This window comes from Coturnix japonica, chromosome 6 (assembly GCF_054131305.1).
Source record: "Coturnix japonica strain WE chromosome 6, WE-NBRP24, whole genome shotgun sequence".
NCBI classification, from domain to species: Eukaryota; Metazoa; Chordata; class Aves; order Galliformes; family Phasianidae; genus Coturnix; species Coturnix japonica.
The window spans coordinates 27,767,548-27,782,178 of record NC_140668.1 but is presented as its reverse complement, the minus strand read 5'-3'; the positions used below and the strand labels follow the sequence as shown (position 1 = coordinate 27,782,178).

The following is a 14,631-nucleotide window of genomic DNA, read 5'->3' as shown; positions in this document are numbered from 1 at the left end:
CATTCACAGGAGTCTAAAACTGCTGCAAAAGAAACAATGCAATGAAATTTATCTGGGAAAACAGTGAGATCACAGCATAACGTTTCCCTTGAGAAAACTGTGAACCTTATATATGATCTGGCTTAGTACTTAGAATGGTACTTTTAACCATCAAACTTCAGGGTATATGAAATCCCAAAGGATGGGAATGGAAATACTTTCTTGTTTAGTGAAGGCTAGTGTATACCAAGAGAATGGTTTCATCTCCACCCCCAGAATTCACGCAGGGGCCTGAGCCTGCTGAGCAACGTGTAGGTATTCTTTGGCTATGGGATCACACACTGACCACCTGTGACTTGAAACCTTGCAGTTGTATTTCAAATGTCATAATATCATGTTGTTTGGCAGCTTTGGGCTTTTAATTAAATTTTACAGGATATTTGCCCACAATATGGATTAGACCCATGATGTTACTTGAGGGGAAAAAAATAATTATTATCAAACACGAGGCTTTAAATTTGGCAGTTGTTCAAATTTATTTTTTCTTAAGACTTAACAGGCATGTCCAAATGAATGTAGCAGTTTGTGTAGAACAGGAATTGTCCCACGTCTCTTCTCAGTGAGGAGCTGTGGGGTGCAGCCCTGACTCGTGGCCTGGCGGAGCTGCTGGCTGGGAGCGCTGAGGGAAGCCAGGAATGTGTCTGGTTTGCCACACACAAGCGCCTCACGGCACCTCTGCGGTGGGGAGATCCTGTGGAGATGCTGGCAGATGGTTATCTTCCCTGGGTATGGTGTTGCTGGAGTGTTTAGAGGTATTTGTGTGTGTGTGGTGAGTGAATTTTGCTTGTGTTGAGTTTGGCTCGGAGTTCCTGGATTGGGCCGACATAGAACTCCAAACGAACTTCAGAAAGTGCTCGTTCGGCAAGATGTAGCCCTGGTCTGGGTTTATTTCAGCAAGAACTTGCAGTGCTCAGCCCTCAGCGAGCCCTTCATTCATGTTCAAGGACAACATTTGCTCTTAGACCTGACTCTCAGACCAGGCCTCTCAGCTTCTCAGTAGCAGCACCTCAGCCTGAGCACTCACATCATGTCAGATTCCAGCTCTTTCTTTATGTGTTTCGCTGGCAGCCCTTCTCAAGACTGCGGCATGTTTTACTCAAGTTCTGGTTTTCTTTTTACCAAGGAGAAACCACACTGTTCCCTCAGCTGGCTTGGCAGCCCACTGTGGTGAATTAGTGTGAGGCTGTGTGAGGCTCTATTGCCATCCCTAGTGAGATGGGTAAGGGACAGTCCCTGCCCCTGAGGCTATAAGAGGGCAGGCTGATAGGCTGACTTTGTTTCCTCTGAATTGACAGCACTGAGAAACAATTGCATGGATGAGGTTTACGTATCTCACCTGGTATTAATATTTCTTTTCACATAGCCTAAGTTAAGCATCTGAAAAGAAGATAATGGTTTATTGATTTTTGTTTGTTCTGTAGAGTCTTTTCTTTACTGTTGCATTGTCTGTTTCCCTTTATTTCCTTCTCTTTTTGTGGAGCAAGTTTTCATAACTGATAAACGTAATGGATTGCATTAAAAATTGTGCTACAAAGATGAAAACAACTTGCTGACAGTGAACTGCAGGCCTAGTACCAGGGAGTTCTTCTAAAGCAAAGGGATAATACTTCTGGCTGTATGAGGTCTTTGAACTGGTAATTCACTTTCCCATCTCTTCCCTCATTTTCTAACTTTTCTTTTTTCCAGCTTAGTCTCTAACTTCAGCCTCTGTGAAATTCCTTCTTCACTTATTCTTCCCTATGTGCTCTTTCCCCTCCATGTTAGATCTCTGCTCCAGCATTGCCAAAAGCTGGACCTGAGTCTCTTTTCCTCTGTCTGCCTTATTGGCATAAGGTGCCAACATAAGGAAGAATAAATATTTGACTTTTATTTGAATAATGACAGAGCTGCAGGGTGACAATATATTTTGTGCAGAAGATTTTATTATACTCCTGTAATTGTATACAGTTTAGAATCACTGTTCAGAAGGTGGAATGGAGGGACTTTCTTACCAGTTGGGGTCTTCTGCTGAACTGTTGTATTTAGGACCTGAAGGTTTCCTAGAATTTTCTTGAAACTGTTGAAATGCAACTGTTGTTTTCAAGGTTTGTTTAGTTGTGTATTCCGCTGCGTTTCTGCAACCATAAATTTGTTGTCGTAGTCATAAGAGGTACTCTCAAATCTCTCATATATTGTATTCCTTTTACGAGAAGTAGATTCCCTTTTGTATATATCAGATTTGTTTAATGGAATTAACCATCCTCCTTACCAGAATGATTTTGATGACTTAATCTCTATGGAATTTGATAGGAAATGTAATCTTGTTCTTGTATGCAGCACTTCAGCTATGATCTTCACAGCTGTGAACTGGGTTTCCCTTGTGCCTGCCTTACTTTCCATGTCTCGTTAATAAGAATTTGGCCAAGTGTGGTTTATAGTTAGATTTCACGCTCATTACAGTGTGACATGAACTGGTAGCTTGCTGAAATGGGCATTCAGGAACTTGATAGAGGGAAAGGATTGCTGCTGTGCTCAAAAAATAAACACTGTGAAGAAGTTTCATCATTAGAAATGGATGAGAACGGTAAACTTGGGAATCCGAGAATTACCTGTGTACAAATCTGAGTAATTAGAGATAAACCAGGGAAGGTGTGAGATTTCAGCTTTAAGTCATACCTGTCAAGGGTTAATGGGAGTTGAAGCGGGGCTGCTTCCTTTGCCAGCAGTATCCTTTTACATAAATGCTTTGAAAAACCTGCTAGCCAAATACAATCAGGCCCTCACTTAACAAACCTTTCCTAAGGTTTAACTAAGGCTGTTTGTCCAAATCTCCTCACATACCATTTGATATCATGTGGCAGAATCATAACTACCAATGGGAGAGGCCACAGACTTATCCAAAGTGAAATGTCTGCCAAGAATCCTTATCCTATGTGACACCCAAGCTGAGGTCTTTATGATTACACTCACTTGGAACAGTTCCTTTGTGGCTGTTGTTTCCCTTAAATATGATATTTGTCTGTGAATGTGCCCGAACTTCTATAAATACATTAAAAAAAAAAGACAACTCTTTTCCAGAATTTGCCTCTATCAGCTGTGTCACTCTGCTTTTTGATTTTTACTGAGGACAATTCATTGCTCGTGTCATTGATGGAGCAAAACCAAAACTCAAAACAGAAATGCAAAAGCACACATAGCTCTTTGAACAGCCTTTCTGGAGAAGATAGAAGTTTCTTTTGTTTTTGAGCAAATAGACGTGCTGGGTTAAGATGTAGTGATGGTGATGTGAATGGTAAACCTGCAAAGCTACTGGAAGAAGTAAGGAATGAAAACAGCTGGAGGAAACAACAGAGGACCCAAAGAAGGGGGTACTGGAGGTTAGGATGAAGGCCAGCGAATAACAGAGAAAGACAAATGTGCTGCATGTAACATAATACAGAAGATGATTTTGTAATCATGACTTACTTTGAGGGATGAACAGTTCTGTGAATTGTAATATTAAAGTGTTCAAATGCTCAGCTTGGTAAAGGTGGTGTCAAAATCTGCAGTGACTGCTCTGATTGACTGCCACTGCAGCCTTTTTCTAAGGCTTTCAGCTAATACAAATTGGAAGTACATTACTAATTTAATAATGTTTTTTGTCATCTTATATTAAATGGCCATTGGAGAACTTCAGGCTCTTGTACTTGATACTGCCATGCAGATCCTGCATTTAATTTGTGGCTGTCATTTGTCTTCTTAGTGCCCCTTGACACAGCTGCTGAGCATGCGAGGGTTGTGTGCTTGCCAGGCCTTGAGCTCAGTTCATCTCAGCTAACTTTAGATGTCTACAAGGTAGATGTTGACATCTGAGCTGGTCATGCAGTCTCCCATCAACACTGGAAAGAAACAGAAACTTAAGTGAGGTCAGTTTTAGCACTTGTGACTGTTTCTGGTAAGCCACATGAACAGGAGTGTCTGTTTTGCTACTTGTGTTGCACAGAGCAACGTGAGGCCTTGTCTCTAGGTGGTACTGATATATATAGACCCTGGGTGAGAATTTTCTTATAGCATTGAGAACGTTGTTATTTTTGAATGTATAGTAAGTAAAGTAAAGTAGGATTAGCTGCTCAGAGTCTAGCTGCTTTGAAATTTTACAGTTAGTTGTGCTATTTTAACCAGAGGAGACGTATTGGGTTTCTGCGGATAGACTCTTGTCCTTTGTATGTGCTGGAAGTTGCTGCTGTGTCCAAAGCTGTTACCCTCTCAGGGAAGAGGAGGGGGAGGGAGATGGGGGGAAAGGCATGTGAGAGGATAAGATTGAAAAAGGAAAAGGATAAGAGAAAGCTGCTGACTCCCCTTTATTAATTTGCTGCATTAAGGAAGGCCACTAAGATGGAGAGCATGTAGTCATGTCAGCAGTGACACCAAGCATCAGTCACGTGTATCTGAAAAAGGGTATAGATATAGGAAACTTTGATTGCTGAACTTGGCCTCTATTGCACTTGTTTGAGTGTGCGTGACTAAGGGAAATTGTGTCTGTGCCTGCATGCATCAGAGGGAGAGAAAACAGAGGCACAAAGACTTCTCTTTACAGAACCTGAATGTGACAACCAATGTCAACAGTGGGTACATCTCCTTTACACATCGAATATTTCTATCCATTGGTCATCTTGTTCTGTACATCTTCATTGTTTGCCTGTGTATCACAAAAGTGGCTAAGCATTGACAGTACTTCTCAGCCTTGAGCAATGGCTACGACTCAGTCTCCATCTCCCTGTGTCATTTTTAAAGATTGAGCAGATTGAGAAAATCCTTACTTATTCCCCAGTAGCACAGGTTGAAGTAATGGCTTCATTCTGTTAAAGTAAGAGAGGGGTGGAGGGGGGCATAATGTGAACAGCTTTAAACTCTGATCTTTTTGGAATGGCTCTTTTTTCACCATGTATATAACTAGCATAAGGAACAAAGAATAACCCCATCACTCTGCTTTGGAATGATTGTCAGCACCTGGCAACAAACAAGGTGAAATTAGAAGTTGTTCTTGGTCTTTTCATAGGGTCTTCTCATGCTCTGCAACTTCTGCATGCTATGTTTTATTGGCCTGGATTGACCTTTAAAATTTTGTGCCATCCCATGCCATCCCATCACCTGCTGTCACTGCTTCCTACAACTAGTTGTAATACCTTCCAAGGTTCTGTTAGTGTCCGTAGTGCAATTTGTATTTATTTTTTATAATAGATTTCAATATTTTCTTTGTATCTTCTCAGTGGCACAATATTTAAGGACAATAATTGTATGCTAAATAACCACACTCTTATGTGTCAGGTGTAGAAGTGCTTGAGACTTTCTTGAACAAAAGATGATGTCACCTTGCAGGAAGGAAGAAGACTTGTCTGTGTATTAGTGGCATAGATAAGGGGGGAAAAAAAATCCCTCCCTGAATATTTGTCCTTGAGGCAGAGGAGCTCGTATCACTCAGATCTTGAGTTGCTTTGTTGTAGCCCGGTCTTCCTCTTTGATGCCTTTTTTTTTTCTTTAGTTAGTTATCTCACTTGATTAAAAGGAGAATGTCCAAACTCAAGGGTCACCTCACTTGGGAAGTCTAGATGTCCCATGTAAAAATAGGCATCAGCACCTGATACGCCTTTTGAAGACAACGGGAACCAGTCCTGCATGAGCTAACTAAATATAGCAGCAGCCTTGGCACTTGCTGGAGAGTTTAATAAAGAGAAGAAATTCCATTTGAGCAGGTAGGGTGCAGCAGATCCAGCAGATCTGCCATCTGTACTGTCTAGTGGCCTGGGTTCATAATAAGAGGGAAATTGCTTTGATTTCTAGTTTTCAATATAGTGGTGTAGAGAAACTTGCTTTGTCAAATGCTGTGAAGTCTTGAACAAGGAGGAGGATTTTAAATGCTTTTTATTTAGTTAGTACAGAACAGAAATACTTGAAAATTGTCTTTTTACTTCGCAGCCACTTGCAGAGATCCACCCTGCATAAAGCCTTTGCTTAGTGAAATTACAAGAGACTGGCGTGGTCCTAACTGCACGGTGTACCATGACTCCATGTTTCAACTGTCCTTTATTTTACTTCAACATCTACTTCTGTTTCATGTAGACCCCTTATTTTTTGGTGGGTTCTTGTTTGAATTATTTTATACTGTTGACACCAACTAGGAATGACTGTGAAGTTAAAGCTGGACTGATAAATTACTCAGTCTAAAGTTTAATAATGCAGTTCTTTTTCTTGTGTTCCCCAGTTTAGGCATGTGTCTTAAATCTGTAAGGTTTGGCAGGTTGGAAGGTTTTGATATATGTTGACTTCTACATATGAACACAAACCACCAACTGTACAAAAAAGGAGAAAATTAATCCTGTAAAAGACCAAGATCTGAACTGAGAAATGGACACACTGAGTGGAAAGGGGAGAACACAGACAAAGTGAAGATGCAGACACAAAGCATGAAGGCTGCAAACTGGCTTTTAGAGTGCTTGTACTCCACACAGTGATGCTCTCTGTGTAATCCATCCATCCTCTGAAGGAAAGCCTGAAAGATTCCCCTTGCAGCAACTGAAAGTGTCAGTGTTGGGGTGTAGTGTTGTGAGTACTGCTGATTGTAACATCTTAACATCTGCCATAGTCTGCAGGAAACACCAGAGCTTCTCGTTGCTCTTTTACATTTTGGAAATGTGAACAGTAAGTGTCCAGTACCATTTGAAACAGCATCAAACAGTTTTCTGCCTCAGAGAACTGTGTAAATTCTTTATAAGTCACTAAAGGTACAAAGTAAACAGCATTGATCAGATTCTGATACATAATGCGAAGCCATAGTCCACTTCCATGCTTCAGATTAATCTAAAATCAATCAAAGACAACATAAGAGGCAAGAGGCCCTGAAAAAACTGCCACAGACAGTTCAACCCTGGCAGTCTGGTACCTCACATAACTGAGAAAGAGAGGGCTGGCTGTTTACTGTGGTGCATCTGAAAGATGGTGCTTTTGGTATCTACAATAAATTTTCAGTCCATGTTATTTCCAAAGATCACAGACAGGAACGTGAATGAATCTGGAAAGACTGGGAGAGGAGAGTACCAGGGCAGGAGACTGAAGAGCCATCACATGGAGGTACATCATGACCTGTAACAGCAAAAAGAAGGCAGGGTATGTTTGGGAAAGGAGTAGCAAAACAGCAAGATGATCTGAAGCAGTTGGGATAGGTTTTGCCTAATGTGGGACCCAACAGATTGCATGATTGTTTCCTTAATAAGTTATCTAAAATACTTGCATGTGGTTTTGGATCAACTCTGTAGTAGGTCTACATTTACTTTGCCAAGTATATTATTCAGCAGTTATTAGTGGATTTGTGAATAATAGGATTGTGTTATTTTTCTCCTGTTAATCTTGGTGAAAAGAACCACTAGAAATATATTCATCCAGCATCATTTGGTGCTATAATTACATTCAGTGTACAGTGAAGAGCATACAGTTGCCAAGTGCTACCTCAAATGCTAAAGCTAGTTCCTTGGGAAAGAGATAGATCTGAAAAGGAAAATTTTAACCTTGTTTGGTAGACTGGGCACTTAAAAGTGTGTGGTATGAATAAATCTTTCACCTTATATTTGTAGATTATTTAATCTCTTCTCCAAAAATCTGATATTTAGAAACGTCTTCTTACTGCCTGCAGATGTTCTGATCTGGGCACCCTCTTTAGGTAATGATTTGGCTTCTTTGAACATAAGAGCATTTTTTTGTTTGTTTTGTCTGTAGACTAATTGAAGCTGAAACAGGTGTCTGACCAAGAGGGCATGCTGATGAATGCCAGACTCTTTAAATACCAGCCAAAGAGGGAAAAGAACAGTCATTTGAAAGAGCAGGGAAATAGCACTCTGAAAAACTGTGTATACGTGGTCAAAATATACTGAGAATTATTCAGACAGGAATAAAAGAAGGTGGCTCCTCTTGGTGAGCTGTCCCGTGTTTCTATTCAGTGGATGTGATACAGGCAGGCAGGTCCAACCTTCTGGGTAAGGCTGAGAGACAGCTTTGCTTTTATTTCTGATCACAGATTAACAAATGGCAATGTTGGTTCCTGATGGGAGGTGTTTACCAATTTCATCTCCCACCACACAGTGCTGTTGTTGATCAGATACCTTCCTGGTGATTTTTTAAAAAGTAATAGTTAAAATAAATGATGGGGATTTATTGTTGTTTTATCAGTGTTGTCGCTAAAGATGGATGATTTCAGCTGTTTCCCTGAGAGGCTTGAGGTATGGATGAGTACAGCAACTGAGCGGAGGAGAGGCTGAAAGACCATGGGAACTCATCAAACAGCCAACCACCCCTCTATAAGAAGACCACAAAAGCACTACCCTGCTTCTCTGCCATCAGTCCATTCTCTGTTAATTCCTCTAGAGTGGAAAAAATACTCTTTCCAACAATCCTTCTGTGCTAAGTGAAAAGTAGACATATTTCTAGTATTTCCACTGCCCTGTCAGTGTCTGTTCTCCAGGGAGCCTTGTGTAGAGCTGCTTCTCTCTCAGATAATCTGATCCAGTTAAGGCAGGGTAGTGCTGATTCCCAGGGGAATGCTTTTTGGATGGCATGCCGTGAAAAGAGTCCTAGTCAGGGGGACAGCCAGGAAGCACGGTCAGCGTCACTGTCAGGATGCTTGTATAGAGGAAGAGGTCCTTTCTTTTCAGAGTGATGGCAGTAACATCTTGTCAGTTACTTAGTCTTTTTTTCTGTGGTAGTCACAAGATTTCTTCTTTTGTGGAAACGAGTTACCTATTTTTGTGTCATGTGTTGATTCTTGTTTGTAAGAAAAGAAAGAGAATGTAATTGGAAGTAATGACTATATAAATTTCACATGGGCCTAGGTGGTTGTTATTCTTCAAAGGCCTTTCCAATGCTGTCATACAGGAATTATTTAAAAACAAAAAAACCCCCTCTCTTTTGAGTACCCTCGAAACCATATTGTTCTTCTATGTTCTTCTCTTCTATGTTCTTCTATTGTACTTTCCTCAAAAATAGATACCCAACTCTGAAGTAACCGAAAGTTATTTTTCAGGTGGCATCTAATGTTAAGACCTTTTCAGTTTTCTGTGCTCCTAAAAACAGTATTTTCATTCCTGAATGCTTGAGCAGCTTTTGTTTCTGCTGAAAATAACCCGGCTAAGATCAGATTTTAGAGAATGATTAACAAAAATAGAGGGTAGAAGCTGAAGAGAAAAGGAAAATGTAATGGTGTCACTGGCTTTAAGAGTGTTTTGTGAAGAAGCCCCATCAGTCTTTGCATAGGCTGCACTCTTGTGCATTTCTAAATGTATTTCTCATGAATGTATGGTTTGGAATCTGTTAATTACTTTAACAGTTGTTTATTTCCTTGGAACTTTTCCCATCTTTTCCTTGGGTCCCCAAGAAGATACATAGAAGCTTTTGGAAATTTGCAGCATTCCCCTATACTTTGTGGAACAGATAGGTAAATCCTGATAGACCAAGACAAATTACATGCACTTGCCTGTCTGTGAGAGACAGTAATAAACTGGAAAAATACTTCTCTGCCAGCACCTTTCCCACATTGATTCATCTTGTTCCAGCAGCTTAATCATAGCCATTTGAACGTGCCATTGCAGATATTAATTCGGTTTGACACATCCATTTTCCATACACTTGGGAAGGAAATCTCTTTCTACTCGTTCCCTACATTAAAGCACAAAGCGAAATAAAATAAAATAACCGCAAAGAAACGTTCTGTGGTTGGTACCAGAACCAGTTGCTTTATTAGTTTGAAAGTTTTTGTGAGTCCTTGTTCTTTTTTGAACTAAGCTTCAATGGCAAGAGAGGCCTTTAGATAATCTGGAGGGGATATAAAGAATGTGCTTTGTTTAAACTGAGCAAAAATAATTGAGCTTTTCTGTTGCTGCCTGAAAGCCATGTCTTCTGTTTCGGGGACCTGTTTACTGTGTACTGTACAGAGCCTGCAGCCTTTCAGCAGTGGAGTGGGACTCCCCTCGCCTTTCTGCTGTTTCCTTTTTTATGGTTGGGCTTCTAAGCAGCACTGGTATGCCCCAAACACCTGCCAGATTTGCATATCATTCTTGCTTGGCTTGAGCATCCACTGCAGAGTTGGCACATGAACTGTGGAGAAGCAGGGCTAGTGTTTTGATTGTACGCCAGAGCCTGATACTGAAATAGGCAGTGGGAAGGAATCCAGTAATTGTTGGCCTCTGATCAATGAAAACTGTCGTTAGGCCAGTAAATCGTCGGTATGTGGGCTTAGTTCTATATATCTTCTTTGGGCTGGTGTCACCCTGACTCCAGGACGAGAACATTATCAACATGTCATCAAGTCTGCCGGGAGCTTTTTATTACTTTTTCTCCTTTTGATTTATATCCATTCTCAAATTTCACACAGGTCAGTTTCGACAGCGCACTGAAGGGACGTTGAGGGGATTGTTTGTTTGGTGCAGAAATAGATTTGCCAGCCCTGTCTAGCAGGGAGCCTCTCCCTCCATCTCCCTCTCCCTGCTGTCTCCTTCCCAATTGCCATGGCAGGAAGCAGAGCCATTATCTCCGCTCAGACTGCTTGCTGGGTTTGCATTGAGACAACTCCTGATTAGCTTTGGCCTTGTCCACACACAGGAGTGGCACACCTTCACTTTAAATAAATTGCTACTTGAATTTGAACTGAATGGTGAAGACTCCATTGCAAGTATTAAGGATTCTGGCTGTCTCCAGTTTTGTTTGGCTTAAAGTGATTCTGAATTGATCAGGCTATGTAAAAGCAAACCACACAAAAATAAATTTCTGAGTAAGTTTTTGCACTCTAACTCGATATAAAACCAAGCCTCCTATTTCAATGCAGCAGAGCTTGCTTCTGCATAGGCCTGTACCACCTGTAGCGCTATGGGAGTAATGCTAGTAAGCCCTACTGGGCCAGTCACTGCTGTGTGTTGGTACAGAAAGCTGTTAAGGCAGTAGCAGAAGAATTCCAATTTGGACAAAGACCTAAAGTTGTTTTAAAGGAAAGAATTATTGTTTTCATACTGTAAATAACTGACCTTCTCTTTGAGATTTCAGTGGAGGGCTTGATGGTCACTCTTTTTCTTTATGCCTAATAGTACCATGTAATTTTAAGGAAAAGAGTATTTCTCAGCTACTGCTCCTGAGAGTGGTAAGTGTATAAAAGTATCCAGTATATGCAGTTAAAGCCTATTGTAGCCAAAAGGTGTAGGTTCAACTCCTTTTGCATCCAAGTAATATGATTAGAATCTGGAGAAGATCATAACTGAAAAGAATCTGGCCAGAGAATATTGGAGTTGCCTGCTGGGTTACAAAAGCAAGGTAACATGTTCAGAGCTAAGGCTGAATGCACAAGTGGCTGTGATGGAAGGAGGGATGATATGCTGCTGCTTGTAGGTGCAGCAAGTCTGGATGTGGCTGAAAGTCCAGGCCCCATATTTAGCCAGTTAAAAATAATGTTTTGTAATTTCCTTCCTTGTATGTAGGATAGTTTTATTTGAAGGCCAAATTAGATGAGAAGTTGCTCATTAAGGTGCATGGTGAGCATTTTACAGACTGAGTGGTTTTCCTGCAGATTTTTTATTCTAATGTGTAAATCCTCATTAAAGGGACACTGCTTAAATCTGATCGTGGCCCCATTTCAGCAAAGCACTTACTGTGTGCTGAAGCATGTGGGAAGTCAGTGAGATTACTTGGATGCTTAAAGTTAAGCAAGTGCAGGACTGACTTGGGATGTTCATGAGCACCAGATTAGTTGCTACACAAGTACAGACCTTATTACTCAAAGTTAAATATTTTGGATTCTTTTTTTAATCTTCTTAATGGGAAAGTGAGTAGGCTGCCCTGAAACTCCTTTCTTGCCAAATTCCATTTCTTAAATCAAAGCTCACACTTGAATTACATGACCACAGAAAGCATTATAAACTAATAAACCTCTGGATTTGTTTACAGTTGTGTAAATTTAAAAACAGACAAACCAGTTCAAGACTTCTTTGTTCTTATTTTTTCCCTTTTTTTTTTTCTTTTCTTTTTCTTTTTTTTATTATTTACTGTCAGACTTGGGCCTTTGAACTGGGTTCTCAGCTGCATTATGCTTGTTGCTGGCTTGAACCAGCGTAGGGGCCAATGACAGCTGCCTGCACCTAACAGCACAGCCAGCCTTCCTACCTCTGCGTGCAGAAACCCTCTTCAAAGGAGCTACTGTTTTCTGTCAGTGTGGTATAGTATGCCCAGTGACGTACCTACCTGACCCGCTCTGTTATCAGAAGGTTTAAATGCAGCCCTGATCACAGAGGGCTGCACAACTGCTTCTAAAGCCGCAGTGTGGTGACTTGCCCTGTGTATAATTAGGAACCTTGTGTTCTCTCCCATTCCTGCGCTGCTTCAGTGAGAGGAGCAGAGTGCACACTGTAAATGGAGAGCTAAGCCTGTGTGGAGGGGCGTAACAAAAATAAATCCAACAATAATACGCAAGGAGAAGAAAAAAAATAGAGCAGAGGTCTCTACACAAGCTTTTGTGTGTTATCTCCAGCGAGCTTTATAAGAGAACTCGCAGTGTGAATTTGTGTATGTGTGTGATCATTGGCTTCAGCATGTAGTCTTTAAAGTCCGGTACAAATTGTATTTGTTAGTATTGCCTCTTGTCCTAAATTTTATCCAGAAAGTGAGATCTTGAAGCTATGATAGTTTCCTGTTCCATTTATTTATTTATTTAAAAGTCTTCTAAGTTTGTTACTCTTAAATGTAAAAGACACCAAAGCAGAGCAGAAGGAGCTCTGCCCATCAAAACAGGCTTGCGAAAAGTTCCCTAGCTAAAATAAACAGAGCACATTTAAGATTCAGTCAGGATGCAAAGAGGTGCCCAATCTGTGACAAGCAAAGCAAAGGCAAAGTTTGATTTGCAGGCATTGTGTGGAGATTCACAGAATTAAGCTGTTAACTGGGATTTTGCTACCATACTATGGTTGGTAAATATTGGGTATGCATACTGTTTGTCATAGAAGCCGAGAATGGTGAAATGAAGTACCTGGAAACAGTGCAGTGTGAGCAAGTAGAGACCACTTTACAGGTTGTGCGAAATCCATATACTGCAGTCTTAATGCAACCTTATTCCATTTTAAGGCAGGGACTACCAGGATTTGAACTGCTGTGTGTGCTAAAGCTATTACCACTGTTTTATTTTATGATCTAAACCAGGTTGCGTTCAGGTTTCCTGAAGACAAAATCCTGTCACATAATAACAGATGCTGTCCCACTAGGCCATCTTCTAGTATGTGAGTCTACAAGATGCACTGGTTGAAGGGAGCCAGAAACCTGTGTACAGCTCTGATCCTGTGCTCTGGGGACTCTGCTGGGCCTTGTTTGCAGAGCGCACAGGGCTGCAGCAGGTGCCCTTTCAAGGGATGACACCATCCTCTAGCTCAGTGTGCTGTGGTGACTGTTCAGGCTCTGCAGACCCAGGAATAACTATACAAATGAGGTTTACAGTCAACATTTGAGTGTTACATTTTTCTGTAAACATGGTGCAACTTTAAGGACTTTTACTTGCATTGCTGTATGTATTTTCCTAGCCTACTTATGTGTGTTTTCCTATCTCTCAAGTTTGTGGTTTTTAGTTTTATTTTTAGAATTATAAGACTCCCAAGTTGGAAGGGACTCACAAGTATCTTCAAGTCCAACCTCACAGGACCACCCAAAATTCATACCCTATATCTGAGAGCTTCTTGAGCTCCAGCAGTTTGGGGCTGTGCCCACTGCTCTCCTCAGCTCCTCTGCTCTTGGCTGCATAAACTGAGAGGCCTCAGCTTCTCCTCATGCATTGTGCCCTCCAGACATTGCACCACCTTTGTAGCCCTTATTTGGGTCTATGTAGTTTTATGTCCTTACATTGTGGCATTCGGAACTGCACACAGTGCTTGATTTGAGGCCATGGCAGTTCAGAAAAGGGTGGAAAGACATCTTTGTATGGACCACTGCCTTTGACATTTGTTGTTTGAGGCCACGATTCTGAGGGGAGTGTCAGTCTTGTAAGAAGATGTAAGATGATGTAAGAACAGATGTAAGAACTTTGAAGATTGTGTTATAGTGGTGGCTCAGGTTGTGCACACAGTGCTCTGGTAGCAGGTGCTGAGATTAATCTACATCACTTCACTGTAGCGTAGCATTGTATAAGAGCTTCACTTATTGACATCATCCACAAAATTATGTTCTTTATACCCTGTTTCTTTTGAATTCTGGATGTTGTTTTTTTTTTTTAGTACATGCTGGCGTTGATACCTAACTTCATCTTTACATACTATCTGAGTAAAGCTCATTTACATGGTAAAGAAAATTTTCTCACGGAGGCAGTGTTAGTATTCTCTGAAGTGTCAGCCAGCAGCCCTGCTCATTTCTGTCAGGTAAGCAGTAGAACTTGCCTATAATTTCCCAGAAATCCCAGTTTCCACTGGGTATCTGTCTCTGCATTGCTCCCCATCCAGTTATACTCTCAGCAATTAATTCTTGCTTGGAGAAAGCTGTGGCTGTTGGAGCCATGCTGTAAGAAAAATGCTGCCCTGCCAGGAACTGTGAGCTAATGAATGCCTGCTACGGATGTCTGTGTGTCCTGGG

At 41.1% G+C, this 14,631-nt stretch overlaps 1 protein-coding gene across 1 annotated transcript in view; it reads left to right on the top strand.

The window, feature by feature from the left end:
* Window positions 1-14,631, top strand: part of NKD1 (NKD inhibitor of Wnt signaling pathway 1) — a 103,306-nt gene that overhangs the window by 32,217 nt on the left and 56,458 nt on the right. The gene's annotated exons all lie outside the window — the stretch shown is intronic.